Source organism: Vidua chalybeata, chromosome 1, assembly GCF_026979565.1.
Source record: "Vidua chalybeata isolate OUT-0048 chromosome 1, bVidCha1 merged haplotype, whole genome shotgun sequence".
Classification (NCBI taxonomy): domain Eukaryota; kingdom Metazoa; phylum Chordata; class Aves; order Passeriformes; family Viduidae; genus Vidua; species Vidua chalybeata.
The window spans coordinates 103,108,315-103,122,545 of record NC_071530.1 but is presented as its reverse complement, the minus strand read 5'-3'; the positions used below and the strand labels follow the sequence as shown (position 1 = coordinate 103,122,545).

Here is a 14,231-nt window from a genome sequence, read left to right as displayed (position 1 = left end):
CCATGAGATCATAGAAGGCTACCAGACTGGTCAAGCATCACTCCCCCTTGGTGAATCCGTGCTCACTACAGCCTTCTTCTAAATGGTTGGTAATGATCTCCAGAATGACCTGTTTCATAACCTTTCCAGGGATGGAGTTGAGGCTGACCAGCCAGTAGTTTCCCTTATCCTCCTTCTAGCCCTTCTCAAAGATGGGAGAAACATTGGCCTTCCTCTAGTCCTCAGACACCTCCCCTGTTCTTTGTGATTTTTCAAAGATGATGGAGAGCAGAAGAGCAACAACATCTGTGCCTCCGTCAGCACCCATGGGTGCATCCCATCAGAGCCCACAGATATTGGTGTTAAGTCTGCCTAGTTGACCTCTTACCCAACCCTCTATGACCAAGGGGAAGTCTTTCTTTCTCCAGCATTCTTCTCTTACATCTGAAGTCTGTGACTGCTGAGATCCATCTTCAGAAGTAAAGACTAAGGGAAAGAAGGTGTTCAGTAATTCCACCTTCTCTGTCTCTTCCATTACCAGGACATCCATCTGATTCAGCAGGACCTCAACATTATCCCAAGATCTTCCTTTTGCTGCTGATATATTTGCAGAAGCCCTTCTTGTTGTCCTTGAGGTATTTTGCCAGTTGCAATTCCAGGTGGGTCTTGGCCTTCCTCATTGCATTCCTGCATATTTTGGCAATGTTCCCATAGTGCTCCTACATGGCCTATCCTTTTTGCCACATCCCATAGATTTCTTTCTTGCCTTTGAGATAGGAGGTGTCTGTTCATCCATGCAGGTCTCCTGCTCCTTTTGCCCGATTACTTTATCATGTCTTGACCTTAGAGAAAGTAGTTCTTAAATATTGACCATGTCTCTTGGACACACTTTTCTTCCAGAGCCATAACCCATGGGATTCCATTTAGCAGGTCCTTGAAGAGGCCCAGGTTAGCTCTCTGGAAGTTTAGGGTTCTAGTTCTGCTTATTGATTTGCTTCCCCTGTGCAGGATCCTGAGTTCCACCATCTCATGGTCACTACAGGTGGCCTGCAATAAACATCCACAAGTGTCACTCATATTAGCCTTAATTCTCACCCATAAACCCTCAAATCATGTGTCTGCCCCAGGGTAGATCTCAATATATTCCAGCTGCCCTTACACATAAACAGCTCACCTCACATCTCTGTCCTGTCCTTTCTAAAAGTACATAGCCATCCATGACAATATTCCAGCCATGTGAGCAGTCCCACCCTGTCTCTGTAATTGCAATGAGATCATGGCCCTGCGATAGCACATAGGTTTTCAGCTCTTCTTTATTCCCCATGCTGTGTGCATTTGTGTGTAGGCACTTCAGAAAGGTAATCAAGCAACCAGGTTCCCTAGAAAGAAATATAATAACACCAGAACTTTTCCTGCTGTTTTCCTCTGAAATAAAGTTCTGAGGAAATCAAGTTCTGGAGAAATTTACCTCGCTCCAGAAGCATTTGCTTCTTAACAGATTTACTTTTTATAAAAATGAGCACATGGAGTTAGACTAAAAAAGCCATTTGCCTCAATATCCTGTCTTAGACAGTGATTGGTATGCTTAGGGAGGTATATATGAGATGGAGAATGCACAAAAGATAATATTTCCCCTGGTACTCCATCTCGGTTTTCAGCAATTAGGTAGTGACTTCCTGATCTGGAGATCATATCTACACCATCATTCTCCATCAAATACCATTCAAGAGATCATCCAGTCCATTTCTGCTGAGTTATGGTGGGTTTAACATATGGGAATTGGTGCTAAAGGAACACAGTTTGTGGCCTCATACACCCTACTACCAAAGAGAATGGTCCCACAAGCAAAACAATTCTTCCAGTTTATGAACTTTCTCATGAGTTGTGAAGGAACAGAGTGATGTAAAAGCCTGTGAAAATGGAGTTTGAAAGAAGGAGAAAAAGTTAAATACTTACAGGTGATTTGCATATTGTATTGCAGTAGGAAAGGCTTAAATAAGGATGAAAACAAGACAGAATGGGAAGGAAAGGCATTTGCTAGAAACAGAAAAACATCATTCAAATTGCTGAAATCATGCATGTTCTAATTAATATAATAAAGGTTTTAATAAAAATTCAGGCATATCAAATTAAATGGAAACCAGTGGAGATTAAACCAGAATTTGAAGCTAATACTAAAAAGATAAAATTAAAACTAGTACTAAATGCTTCACACACATCAGAAGAAAACCACAGGCTTTAGGCAGGGAAGACTGATCATGAGCATATAATACTACACCATTTTTTTGCCTTGACATTCACTGTGGAAATAAGAGAAAGTCCCCTTCTTTAACCTTCTTCTAGTGCGCTCTGCAAAGGCCCTGTCTGAAATTGAAGTGATTGCAGGAGGGCCATGGAACAAAGCAATGAAACAAACACTAAAACATCACCAGACCTAGATCATATGCGCCCAAGAGCTCTGAGAGATCTCATGAATGAAACAGCTAAATTACTAACAGCACCATCTAACTTCTGCTTTAAGGCTCCCATGGCACCTGAGGACTGGAGTGTAGCATCTGTGGTATCACAGATGTGATATATTTTTAAAAGCTCCTTTGGGAATCAAGAAACCTCTAAGTCTGCCTTCTTTACTGAGGAAATTACTACAAGTACAAACCAAGTGTAGAATTGGTGGATAAATACAGCCTGCCTGGGAAAAGCTAGTGTGGCTTCAGTAAAGGTGAATATTTACCAAGTCACTGATCAACTTTCATACATACTAGAACTACACATCTTGTTTGCATTTATCCTAAAAAAAAAACCCGACAGTAGAAGAAAATAGATATAAACAAAATAAATATGAACACCTTTTTGGTATCTAAGAGTTAGGAAAAAAAATCCCCATAAAATATAGTATACTTTTTAATGTATTTGTATAATTTAATGGAGTAATATTTATCAAAGCTTTTAGAAAAGTTTCCAATCATAGGCAAAATAATAGATCAGATTCTTTTCTGTCCCAGGATATAACCTCATGAAGTTCAACTGGGGGAAGTGCCAAGTCCTTCACCTGGGATAGAACAGCCTGAGGCAGCAGGAGATGCTGGGTGCCATCCTGCTGAGAAGCAGCTTTGTGGAAAAGGCCTTGGAGCTGGACACCCAGTTGACCATGAGCCAGCAATGTGCCCTTGCTGGAAAGAAGGCCATCCTGGGCTGCATTAGACAAAGTGTTGCCAGCAGTTTGGGGAAGGTGATCCTTTCCCTCTGCTCAGTACAGGTGAGGTCCCTTCCTAGAGTGCTGTGTCCAGGTCTGGGCTCCTCGGTGTGTGACACACATGGACACATGGACATAGCCCAGCAAAGGGCCACAAAGGTAATTAAGGGTCTCCAGCACCTCATGAGTGAGGAAAGGCTGAGAGCAGGGACTTTTCAGCCTGGGTAGGAGAAGGTTCAAGGGGATCTTATTGATATGTAAAAACATATCAGGGACAGGGTGCAAAGAGGACAGAACCAAACTCTTCAGTAATGTCCAGTGACAGAGCCAAGGGCGATGGGCACAACCTGAAACACAGGAGGGTCCCTCTGAAAATCAGGAAACACTTTACTGTGAGAGTGACTGAGCGCCGACACAGGTTTCTCAGACATGTTGTGGAGTCTCCATCACTAGAGATATTCAAAACCCCTCTGGGCAACTGGCTCTGGGTGGCTGTGCTTGAGCAGGAGAGGTTGCACCAAATGGCCTTCAGAGGTCCATTTCCACATCAGATATTCTGTGATTCTCTGATATCCTTAATGCCAGAAGAAAAGGAGAACGGAAAAGATGCAGAGGGATGATTACCTTCCCAATCCATAAACTTCTTCAGCCCTGGATAAACTGGTATGCATTCATGGCCAGTCTAGTTTTAATTGTTATAAGAAAAAATCCACTCTGAAGGCTGCCAGGCTAGCTTTGGAATGGCATTGCTTTCTCTCTCCCTTTTCTTTCTCTTTTGATCATTCTCTTCCTGTCCTGGCCATCACAAGCAGAGCTATCCTGGTTTCACTTGTGCTGAGAAACCTCAGTCTCAAGATGGGCCTGGTGTAAGAGCCTTTCCAATTTTTTGGGTTAAGAAATTCCTCACCCTTTTCTCCACACTTTATCTTTCTGATTAAAGCTTAAGTCTTATTTCATTGAGGTCACCTGAATCTATATAGGTTGCACAGGTCACACATATTACTTTTCATTACCTCTCTGTACTCTAGTGGTTTCCTGACTGAAAGTACTTGCCGGGGAAAATTGGCAGTGCATTACTTTAAAACATGGAAAGTTCATGCTATTACTCAACATTTGTACCAGTCTATCTCCTCTCTGATCAATCTGCCATTATACACTTTTTACTTACTTACTTACTTACTTACTTACTTATTGTTCCTTCTTTTACACAGCCAAATTTTATGTTTATCTGACATTTTTAAACAAGTTTACAGAGGAAATGCAACTCTAGGTCACAGCTTCTGGTGGGGTATTTTTCAGTTTTATCCAGGAAATCTGACTTGAGTTGTTACAATTCCACCTCACAGTTTAACTACTTTGGCTTTAAGAATGCAGAATAACTATCCTGTGTTTCTGCTTTCCTGAAGCATTCAGCTGGAGTGAGCTGTTGTAGTTGTGGTGCCTCCAGTCTGCAGCAGCACTCCAGCTGAACTAGTCTGGCCAAGAGGAAATAACTTGAAAGAATTCATAACTAGGATCTGTTTGGCTGATAAATAAAATGTTTTGTTTCTAGTTTCTTTTAAGCTCTCTTTTCAGAAGCAGCCTTCTTGCAATTCTCTAACTATGATTTTAAACAACATTTCAGGCTTGAATCCTGATGTGTTGCTCTTAACACCCTTGTGCCCCTGTGCATGGGCCAGGGATAGAGCTGCCTGTACTTTGTGGCCCAAATCCCTTTCTTCTTCGTAGGTGTTACCTGGATCAAGCTCCAGCAATAAAAGGGAGCAGTAAAGACCTGCAGAACAGAGCTGCCCTAAGGCCCCTTCCAACTCAGCATATTCTGTGATCAGATCCCCGGACCTGACAGATACATCAGGAGGGGAGCCAGGCAAAGGGTTCTCAAAATGTGGGGAGGGAAAAAAACAAGGGAATTTCTCATAGGGTTTCTACAGCCATTCTACAAGATTTGCCCCTTACAAACAGTCAGATATTGAGTTGTACAGAGACCTGTGAAGATTTATTGATGCCTGTTCTGAAAGCTTAATAATACCATGACACTTACTATTAAGATGCCTTTTTTTATATCTACTGGTCTTGTCAATTGGTAAACACAAGCATTTTCTTTAAAGTACTTTAAAGTGGAAGTAAAGTGAGCAAGCCAGTAAGTTATTACTTACTTTAAGTAAGTGCAAGGAATTTTATTTTTTATATGTTTCCAGTCTCCAAAATGTGGGATTTTAACGCAAATAAACTGTGTGCATGCCTAACAATAGCTGAATGCCACAGTTTAGAGAAGCCCTGTGTGAACATTTGTTTTGGCAAAGTTAGTTGCCTGCTCAGTCTGAAGGGAGTAGATTCAGTCCAGGTAATGAATACAGCAGTTCCCTGGGAGGGAAAGGAGGGAATGCAAGAAAGAGTAAAGATTTTGCATTGGGGCAAAAATTTATAAATTTATAAATTTATAGCAATACCGTGTGTGAGAGCATTTTTCTCAATGCTTAGGAGTACATTCATAGAGAGAAAGAGAATCTTGGCAAGGATTTTGGCTGCTGTGCTGGACTGACTAACCTTACCAACTCACACTGAATATTACCATGTGTCATTTGCAGCAGTCTGCATGTTGCTGCTGACTCTGTATCACACACTTGTACCCGGCATCCTTACCCAGGATTCAAAAACACTGCAGGCTTTCTCTCAACTTTAGTAAATCAAATGTAGACAGTATCTTTGGCCCGATCCAGAAGGAGGCCATTAATACACGGTTTTGATCAATGATGTAATAACCTCATTTCCTTTATCTAATCCAGATAAAGGGAGATAGACAGATTGCACAAACAACCTCAGGAACAATTTAGTGCTGCTAGAGAAAGCAGGCAGGATATTTGTTTTAAAACCAAGGTTTTAAGATTCTTTTTTGGCAATAATTTTATGTCCTTCTGAAGGCTCACGCTGCCAAAAGCCCATGAACTGCTGCATTTTATTAGCTCTGTTGATTATCATAGCACTGGAAAGCTCAAAGGGAACACTCTCTCTTACTGTTTCTGTCACCCTGGAATGCGTGGGTGGTTTCTCCCTTACCTCTGTTTCTCATAAAACACAAGCTGCTAAAACAGCTTTGTTTTGTCCTTCTGTTATTCTTCACCAACATAACTTCATTTAACTGAAATTTCCTGTAGTGCTTGTTAAGCATTAAGGATCTTCATAAAATAACCATGCAGATTCCAAAGGGAATCCAAAACCATCTCAAGATAATAAAAGTTCAAAACTTCTTCACTCTGCATCCAAGGAATGGTGTGCAATTATTTGCGAGTGAAAACTCCAGCCTGAAGAGTAGAACCATAAAATGCAAAATCAGTAAGCGTGGGGAACTACCAGAAAGTTGCACATTAAAACAACCAACTGTATTAGAATTAGGAATGCTAGTGCTTTTCTAATGAAAAGGACTCATTTGGTTAGATGGTAAAGGGAACTGGATCATTATTTTTGATCACTAGAAGAAAGTTTACAGTAATGGGATTCGATAATGGTTTTGCTGAAAGCAAGGAAAAGACACTTATAAATGGTGGTCCTAAGTTGCACTTGTATAATCCACTACTGCACAATCCATGAGGTTAGCATAAAGATGTAAAAAGGCTTAGTTTTGTCCTATTATTTTTCTGCTCCAAAGCAGTTACCAGTGGATTTACACAAAGAACTTCTGCTGCAGGCAACTTCAGTGACTTTGTCAAAAGAAAACAGGGAAGTTGGCTTCTTTGCCTCATCAAGTATAAACTGTTAAACAGCACCCACAGCACAAACTTGCAACACTGATTTTTAGAATATGATCATATCTGCATCAGATATCATCTGAACAGGACACTAATTTGAAGAAAAGTGACATGTTCAGTGCCAAAGGATGTGAGCAGAGATACTGTTGTGCTAGTTATGGTGAGTTGGCTGCAGATATGTCTGTTGAAGACAGCTAGACAGACAGATTTATGTTTCTTAATATTATTAATCTGAGAGAACTTATATTTGCAGACATCTGAAAAACCTTCAGTAGACCCCTTAATGTGCCCGTTATGGTTAATCTCTTTTGCAGACCTCTGAAGTCTAGGTTCACTTATATGAACCAAGACAAATTTGACTACTAAATATCAAAATAATTTATAGATTCCAAGGTCAGCTGTCTGCAAAACCCTTAGAAGGCATGAAAAATCACTGGTTTTAGAAACTTAACAGCAAATAAATATTAAGCATCATAGCAATAAATACTGTTTCTATCAACAAAGGTTTAGACAATGGAGCATTTCCCTTTTTTTTTTTTCCTTTTTAAACAGTTTTTCCTTCCTATGTTGAAGAATATTATTGAATTATCAAACTGACAACACTTCCTAGCTCTGTAAGTAATTATTCATTTTAATATTGATTGTATCTTTTTTCTTTGAGGAAGAATTTAGATTAACAGATTATTTAGGGGGGGAAAAATGTACATCCTTGGATTGCTGCTACTTATTCTACTGATGGCATTCTTATTCTTCTTAAATGACTGTATCCTCTACTCTAAACCAAGAATAACACTGGAAGGGATTAAGTAGGATCAGCCTGTTGAGACGAATATTGAGAATATAAATAATTACTCAGTCCCTAATGTGTTTGTGAATTTTGTAGCTGTCTTTCAGTTTTGTCAACCATACAACCCCGCCTAACAAAGCAGTTTTCTGATTGTTTCCCCAACAGGGAGCACCAGGACTTGACTTTCCCACCACTCATACATGAGACCAGGAGATAGTTCAGCTGGTCAGCAGCCACTCCGACTTCATGCAGGCATAACCATGTCCCAGATCTCTTTGAGCACAATAGCACTTCATAAGGGAACTTTGAAATTTTGTTGGCCCTATGGTTTTAGCCCACACTTACTATCTTGTCTGCATGGCATGTCAAATTAGGATCCACAGGATATCATCACATATCCAGAACAGCTTTGCCAAATTTCAGGGCATAAATACTATCAGTGCCTCTTTTCCCTCCCTTAGGTTTAAGGGGGAGAATGCAACCATGGTCCAGATGTAGTGCATCTTCTGACTGGTTATATCTGAGTTTTAGAGAGATTTGGAGGCTTGAAGTATAGTGTTGTGTTGAAAATAAAACCCAGTCTGAGAGATATGAGTCAGGAAAAAAGTAAGTTATGTAAATTATTATTGATACATTCCTTCAAAATAACTAGAAAATGTCAATAACAAACATATCTATACTTGTAACTTATTAAAAATGGTAGAATGAAAATTTTCAAAGCTATTTCATTCCAGTTAATGAGTACAGCCACCTTAAGAAAACACTTTTTTTTTTTTCAAAGTATATATTCTTGGCTTCTAATAATGGACAGAGCTGAAGACTTGATGTCCCTGCTCTCTGAAATAATTCAGAAACTCTATCTAAAGAGATGTTATTTTCTCAGTTTTTTGATATTATCTGAATTATTAAGTGTCATATTGAGAATAATGTTGTTGTCATAAATAAATCCTGAATGTTTTTCTTACATTGCATAGTATGTGCTAGAATTTTTTCTGGGATAAGTAAAACACCAGTTTGGGTTCCTCTACGTGTGAACACTAAATACAACTTCTTTTATTTATTAAGTCTGTAGTTATACAAAACACTACACACTCTATGTGGTTACATGGAAAAGCTTGTTCTGGAAACTTGCAATTATTACAAATAAAGATTTATACTGTCAATGCTTACTCACAGAGATAAGACTGTAACAGGGTTCTCATCTATCTATCTGGCAATATCATTTCATGAGATTAAATATTTTGATTTGTGTTGCAGATGTGAATTAGCAGCAATTACTCAAAGGGATGCTTTAACCAGAAGCTTGCAAAGCCAGAAGGAACATAAGCTGCATCAGCTTTAGAAATCAACTTTCTGTTAAGTTTTTATTTGGATTATACATGAATATATGGTATTTGTTTTTCCACACTCTACTAGCATTGTGTCTAATCACAGAATCAGAGAATCACAGAATGGTTTGAGTTGAAAAGGACATTAAAGATTATCTAGTTCCAACCCTCTGCCATGGACACCTTCCACTAGACCAGGTTGCTCAGAGCCCCATTCAGCTTGGCCTGGTCGGGTTAACAAGTATAAAGAACAAGGTTTATTGATTTTTAAGAAGATCATTTTAGTTATCCCAGGGGTAGTGCTGACAACCTCAGGACCCTGCTGTCATACATACGTTCTGTGTTTGCTTGGATTAGAGGTTTCTTATTCTACCTTTCTGAATTCTGGAGTGGGAAATTTATGGAGGAGCCTGTTCAAAGAGCAAGACCCTTGATAGAGAAGCTGGCATATGCATTCACTATGAATTCTTCCAAATTTGTTTTTTAATCCTTATTCATAAAATTTAGCATGTTATTGCTGTACTCTTTAGAGATTGAGCTGTCTTTATACTTCTAAGCTTTCTCACACCAGCAAAGCCCATCAACACAAATGTTCACATTTAGGCTTTTATAGAAAATAGAAGGGAGTTATACAAAAACTGTTGAATTGTAAAATGGAGCAAAGTTAGTGTACATTAGAAAAAAAATCCCCAACAAAAAAAAAAAAAAAAAAAAAGACCACTAAAAGCCACCTAGAATTCTACCAGTACCTGGAATACATTTGGTTTTGTTTGACAGTTCAGCAAGGTCCACTCCTTATTTTCATCCTCTGGGTGTTTCTCTTTTAATTGTAATGACCCTTTACTCAGTCCAGTTTTAGTCACAGATGGATGAGGATTTGTTTTTATAGTGAAAGGGGTTTATTCTTAAGGTTCTCAAACTATACCATGCGGTGTTGCATTATTTTTCCTGGTCCCGGGCAGCTCTGGAGAGCCTGGCTTGGGCGCTGCTTCTCGGAGGGACCGTGGCTTGCCGCGATTCCCGGGCGCTTCTGCTCTCCGTGCACCAGGGCGGGCTGGCCACGTTCTGCTGTCGGCACAAGGGGCGGGACGAAGAGATGAAGAGGTGAAGGAATTGTCCACTCCGTCCGCGTGGACGGCTGGAAAGCTTTACTGGCCGCGGGGAGCTGCGGTGGAGAAGCCACGACTTGCTCCCAACGCCGCGTGGACGAAAATGGCACTGGGATCAGGGAGATGCAGGACTTTATAGGGGGTGGGATGAGGAGGGCAGAAGCCCTCCCGCCCAATGGGGACAGGCGCCGTGGCGGTGACGTGGACCACGGCAACCAATGGGGATGCGACGGGCGGAGCTCTGGGACGAATGGGGACGCGGGGATGGGATAACTGACAGGGAAGTTTCAGGAAGGGACGGGGGATGGTTACTGGAGTGACATGGGGAAGCTCCAATGGCAGGCAGCCTGGAGCGAACCATCGCGGGGGGAACGGGGGTGTACAAAGGGGTACACAGAATCGGCTAACTAACACATATCAGAACTCCTAATCTGAACCCAAACCCGGGATGCAACAGTACCAGGCCTTTCTGTGAACAACTTTCTTTTTTTGAGACCTTATGATTAATACGCAAAAAAAGGATAATTGTATACAAATTAAGATAAATACCATAGCAATGAAAAAGATACAGTAATTTGTCATAGATTTGTCAATATTACATATTTAAATTAATAGTCTGGACAGTAGAGAAAGATGATTTTCAAATTAAACCTGTATGGGATCTAAGCAAGTTAGAAGACAAAATATGAGTTCAATATGTTATTATTACAATTTTCAATAAGGAAATCACATTGCAAGAGGTCTCTTTAGTAACACAAAGAGACACAGAAAGGAATTCAAGGTAAAAAAGGCCCTGTGGCTCACATGGCACACAAACTGAACAGAGATAAACTGTGTTATATTCTCAAAAGAAAAACAGGAGTGGGGAAGACCAAACCAGGATCTAGAAAATATATTATTCTCTACAAGACTTAGGAATCTACGCTTTCTCTTGCTTCTAGAAGAGAGACGTCTCAGATTAAATACCACAGCAAAGGGATGAACTAGGTGATCAAAATTCCTTTTAGATCTGTTACTACTGCTATTGGTACTTTTTGAACATAGGAACTATGTTGTGTCCTACTGGAAAATCTGTCTGGCCAATGTAAGACAACTAACAAATCATACCATGCCTTCTGAAGTCTGTCTGTGCTATACTAAATGTGGCAAAATATTTTTACATCTAGTACATATCATGTTCAATAAGCCCTTGGGAATCAGGAGACAGGCACTTAGTAATCAGATTTGTCAGTGGTGGTGCTCTGTCACTTTTATGAACTGTTCAAAAACTAAAACTGGATCAGTCAGTGGAGACTAAGCTCAGATTTCTTGAAACACATAGTTTATTTGTATCAAAGATAGCTAATTTTATAGATGTTTACCTAAACACACTTGTCTGATTAAAGATGTGCCAATGCATTTCTTATCATATTAAGTGAGCTGATGAGAATTTAGTTCCCACCATGCTTACGCAGCCTTGGCAGTACTGGTGATTTTGGTCTCCTGAATAATTCTGTGCTTAAGGGTCATGGCAGTGCTGGTGCCTGCAGTGATTTTCCTAGCAGGAACTGCATTCTTTTATTGCCTTATCTGTGCCTTGCAGAACTGCAGTTTTACCTCTTCTGCTTCCATCAGCAGCTGCCTGAGAATTCTCAGATATATCACCTATTGCTTGTACTTTTATCTCCACTTAAGCTCTCATTGCTCAAAATATGTCTCTAAAAGATAAGACTACGGTAGACTGATTTGTTAGACTGATTTTTAGCTTCTTGCTTTTCTCATTCTTATTGAAAATCTCAATGCTTCCGTCTGTCTATACAGTTCCTAAGGCATTTTGTACCTTCTTTGTAATAACTTTATTGTCTGCTAACTTCAATGTGTGCAAACTTCAAGTTCTGCATGATTGCTTTTTAGTGTATTTTAGGTATAATAATAATAATAATAATAATAATAATAATAATAATAATACCAAGTGAACTTTTTAAAATACAAAATACTTAAATAATATATGAAACAAACAAGATTTTTTTCATATTCTGTTTCGTTTTCAACACAAATCTCACACTATGCTTAGATTTACTGAAGAGAATTCTCTCTCTAGAAGTTAGGTACTGCCACAGGAAATCTGAGATAATTTTTAAACTGATAAGTATTATTATAATCTGTGTGTATCACTCAGAGTCTTCTTTGCGAATGCAATCAGCAACTAACTCAAGATGCAGGTTCTCCTGTCTTCTCATTCATAAAGCTCTTTGCTCTCACCTTTTATCACAATTTGTCTTTATTCTGATGATTGGAGGATTTTTTTTATTATTTTTGGTTGGAAATAAATTACATTTTAGAATTCAGAAAACAACAAAATATGTAAAATATGTAAAATAAAATCTCTGCATAATGAACATGGTTTTTTTTTGCACTTACAGTAAATTCAGTTTTAACTGTCTTACAAGAATAGAAGGTGAACAGCTAAAGAGTAGGAATGTAACTGCATTTCCTGTTTAGAAAGTGATACTACTAAAAATGTATATTTGAGTAGTTACATGTAATATTAATGCTTTTACACCTGGAATATGTAATAAATTTCATTATCAGTTTCTCTATTTTCTCCATAGTAAAAAGATAATTTTCTCATAATCCCATTGTATTGCACTTTATTAATAATTTTAAATCACATAGTTCTGCAATTAATATTTTGTATTTCACTCTGAATCACGACTGCACTGTTTCTTTCAGCATTACTTGTAAGAATGAATGTCTGGAAAATTTTATCTTTTGCCCATCTGAAAAAATGCTGGGTGATATTGTGGCTCATTTCCTGACCCATCCAAAGGAAATTTTCTCAATTTAGAGATCTTTGTTTCAGGTGGGAAAAATTGCCCTTTTGGGTGTACTTTTCTCATCACTGACTTGGAGAAATGGACAACATGGACAACTAGCTTAAAACCGACATGCTGGTTTAGAGTGCCAGAATAAGATAGCATAAATCCTAATATGTTCCACGTGGAAAACACAGGCAGCATTGCATAGATTTTGTTTTCAAATTATGGTTTCCTATTTCTGCTGATTCCATGGGCTTAAGTTAAACGTTAAACAAGTTTCCTTTTAACAGCACTCCACTGAGTGTAATCACACTCTGTAAACAAACCTGGCTTAATCTTTTCTCCTTTTGCAAAGGAGAAAATGAGAAACAACTCTGGCAAAAAGATTGCTATTTTTCAACGCATTGTAAATATGTTCTCTATTGGAAGAGTTGTACGATTACCTAATACATCATTAATAGTGTTGTATTTCATTATAAACATATACATAATATGTTTCAGGACTTCATTACCTCTACTCTTATACAAGACAGATCATATTTTTAATATACACCCCTATTCAGCACTGGTCTGAGTGTCTGTGTAGCTTCAGCTCCAAAATTTAACAAAGTGTGCACATTTCTGTCAGCATGGTTTTTCTCACTGAATATTCCTTTGCTGCAAAGAAGGTAGCTATCCCAAATGATTTATTGTTTAATGCCATAAATATAACAAAGACCCTTTATTTATGTTACTATTTGATTTTTATCTGTATTTTAAACAATTTTTAAAGCCCTATTCTAAATACAAGTGGTCTTATAACTGAAGGTGTACTTGTTTCAAGGACTGAAGTCCCAGAAACTGTGTTTATGCTGCATAAATAGGCATGCTCTACAGAAAATATGCAATCCTGCTTCCATGACTATATGGATCCTCTATGTGTGTCCATCCTCCCCAGGATGGAAGGGAGTAGGGTCTCACCTTGCCCAAATTCTGCCATCCAAACATTCAGGCAGGGATGAACCCCAGAGACATTCCCAGATATGCTTATGTTAAAGATAAAATTTAATCCAAATCCCATCAAATGGCTGGAAGGAAACATGAACTAAATATGTTGGGTGGCCAGAAACAGCTGTAATAAACATAAAGTTTAGTGTCAAGAATTACATTATTTTTAGCTCCGGAGCTGAAAACAGAGAAACTTGCAACTGTAGAATTTTTCTTCTTCCTTTAGCTCTATTTGGCTCCATTTGGCTGGATCTAGCTCCATCCCAGCTCGTGAAAAATTATTTTGAAATATATCCAACATTGT

The 14,231-nt window shown here is 38.9% G+C and overlaps 1 long non-coding RNA gene across 1 annotated transcript; it reads left to right on the top strand.

The window, feature by feature from the left end:
* Positions 1 to 36: 36 nt before the first annotated feature.
* Positions 37 to 5,000, top strand: LOC128795893 (uncharacterized). Its single transcript, XR_008433658.1, has 4 exons — positions 37 to 85; positions 521 to 638; positions 2,982 to 3,235; positions 4,901 to 5,000. It is a non-coding gene; the product is annotated as an uncharacterized LOC128795893 (long non-coding RNA).
* The last annotated feature ends 9,231 nt before the right edge of the window (positions 5,001 to 14,231 follow it).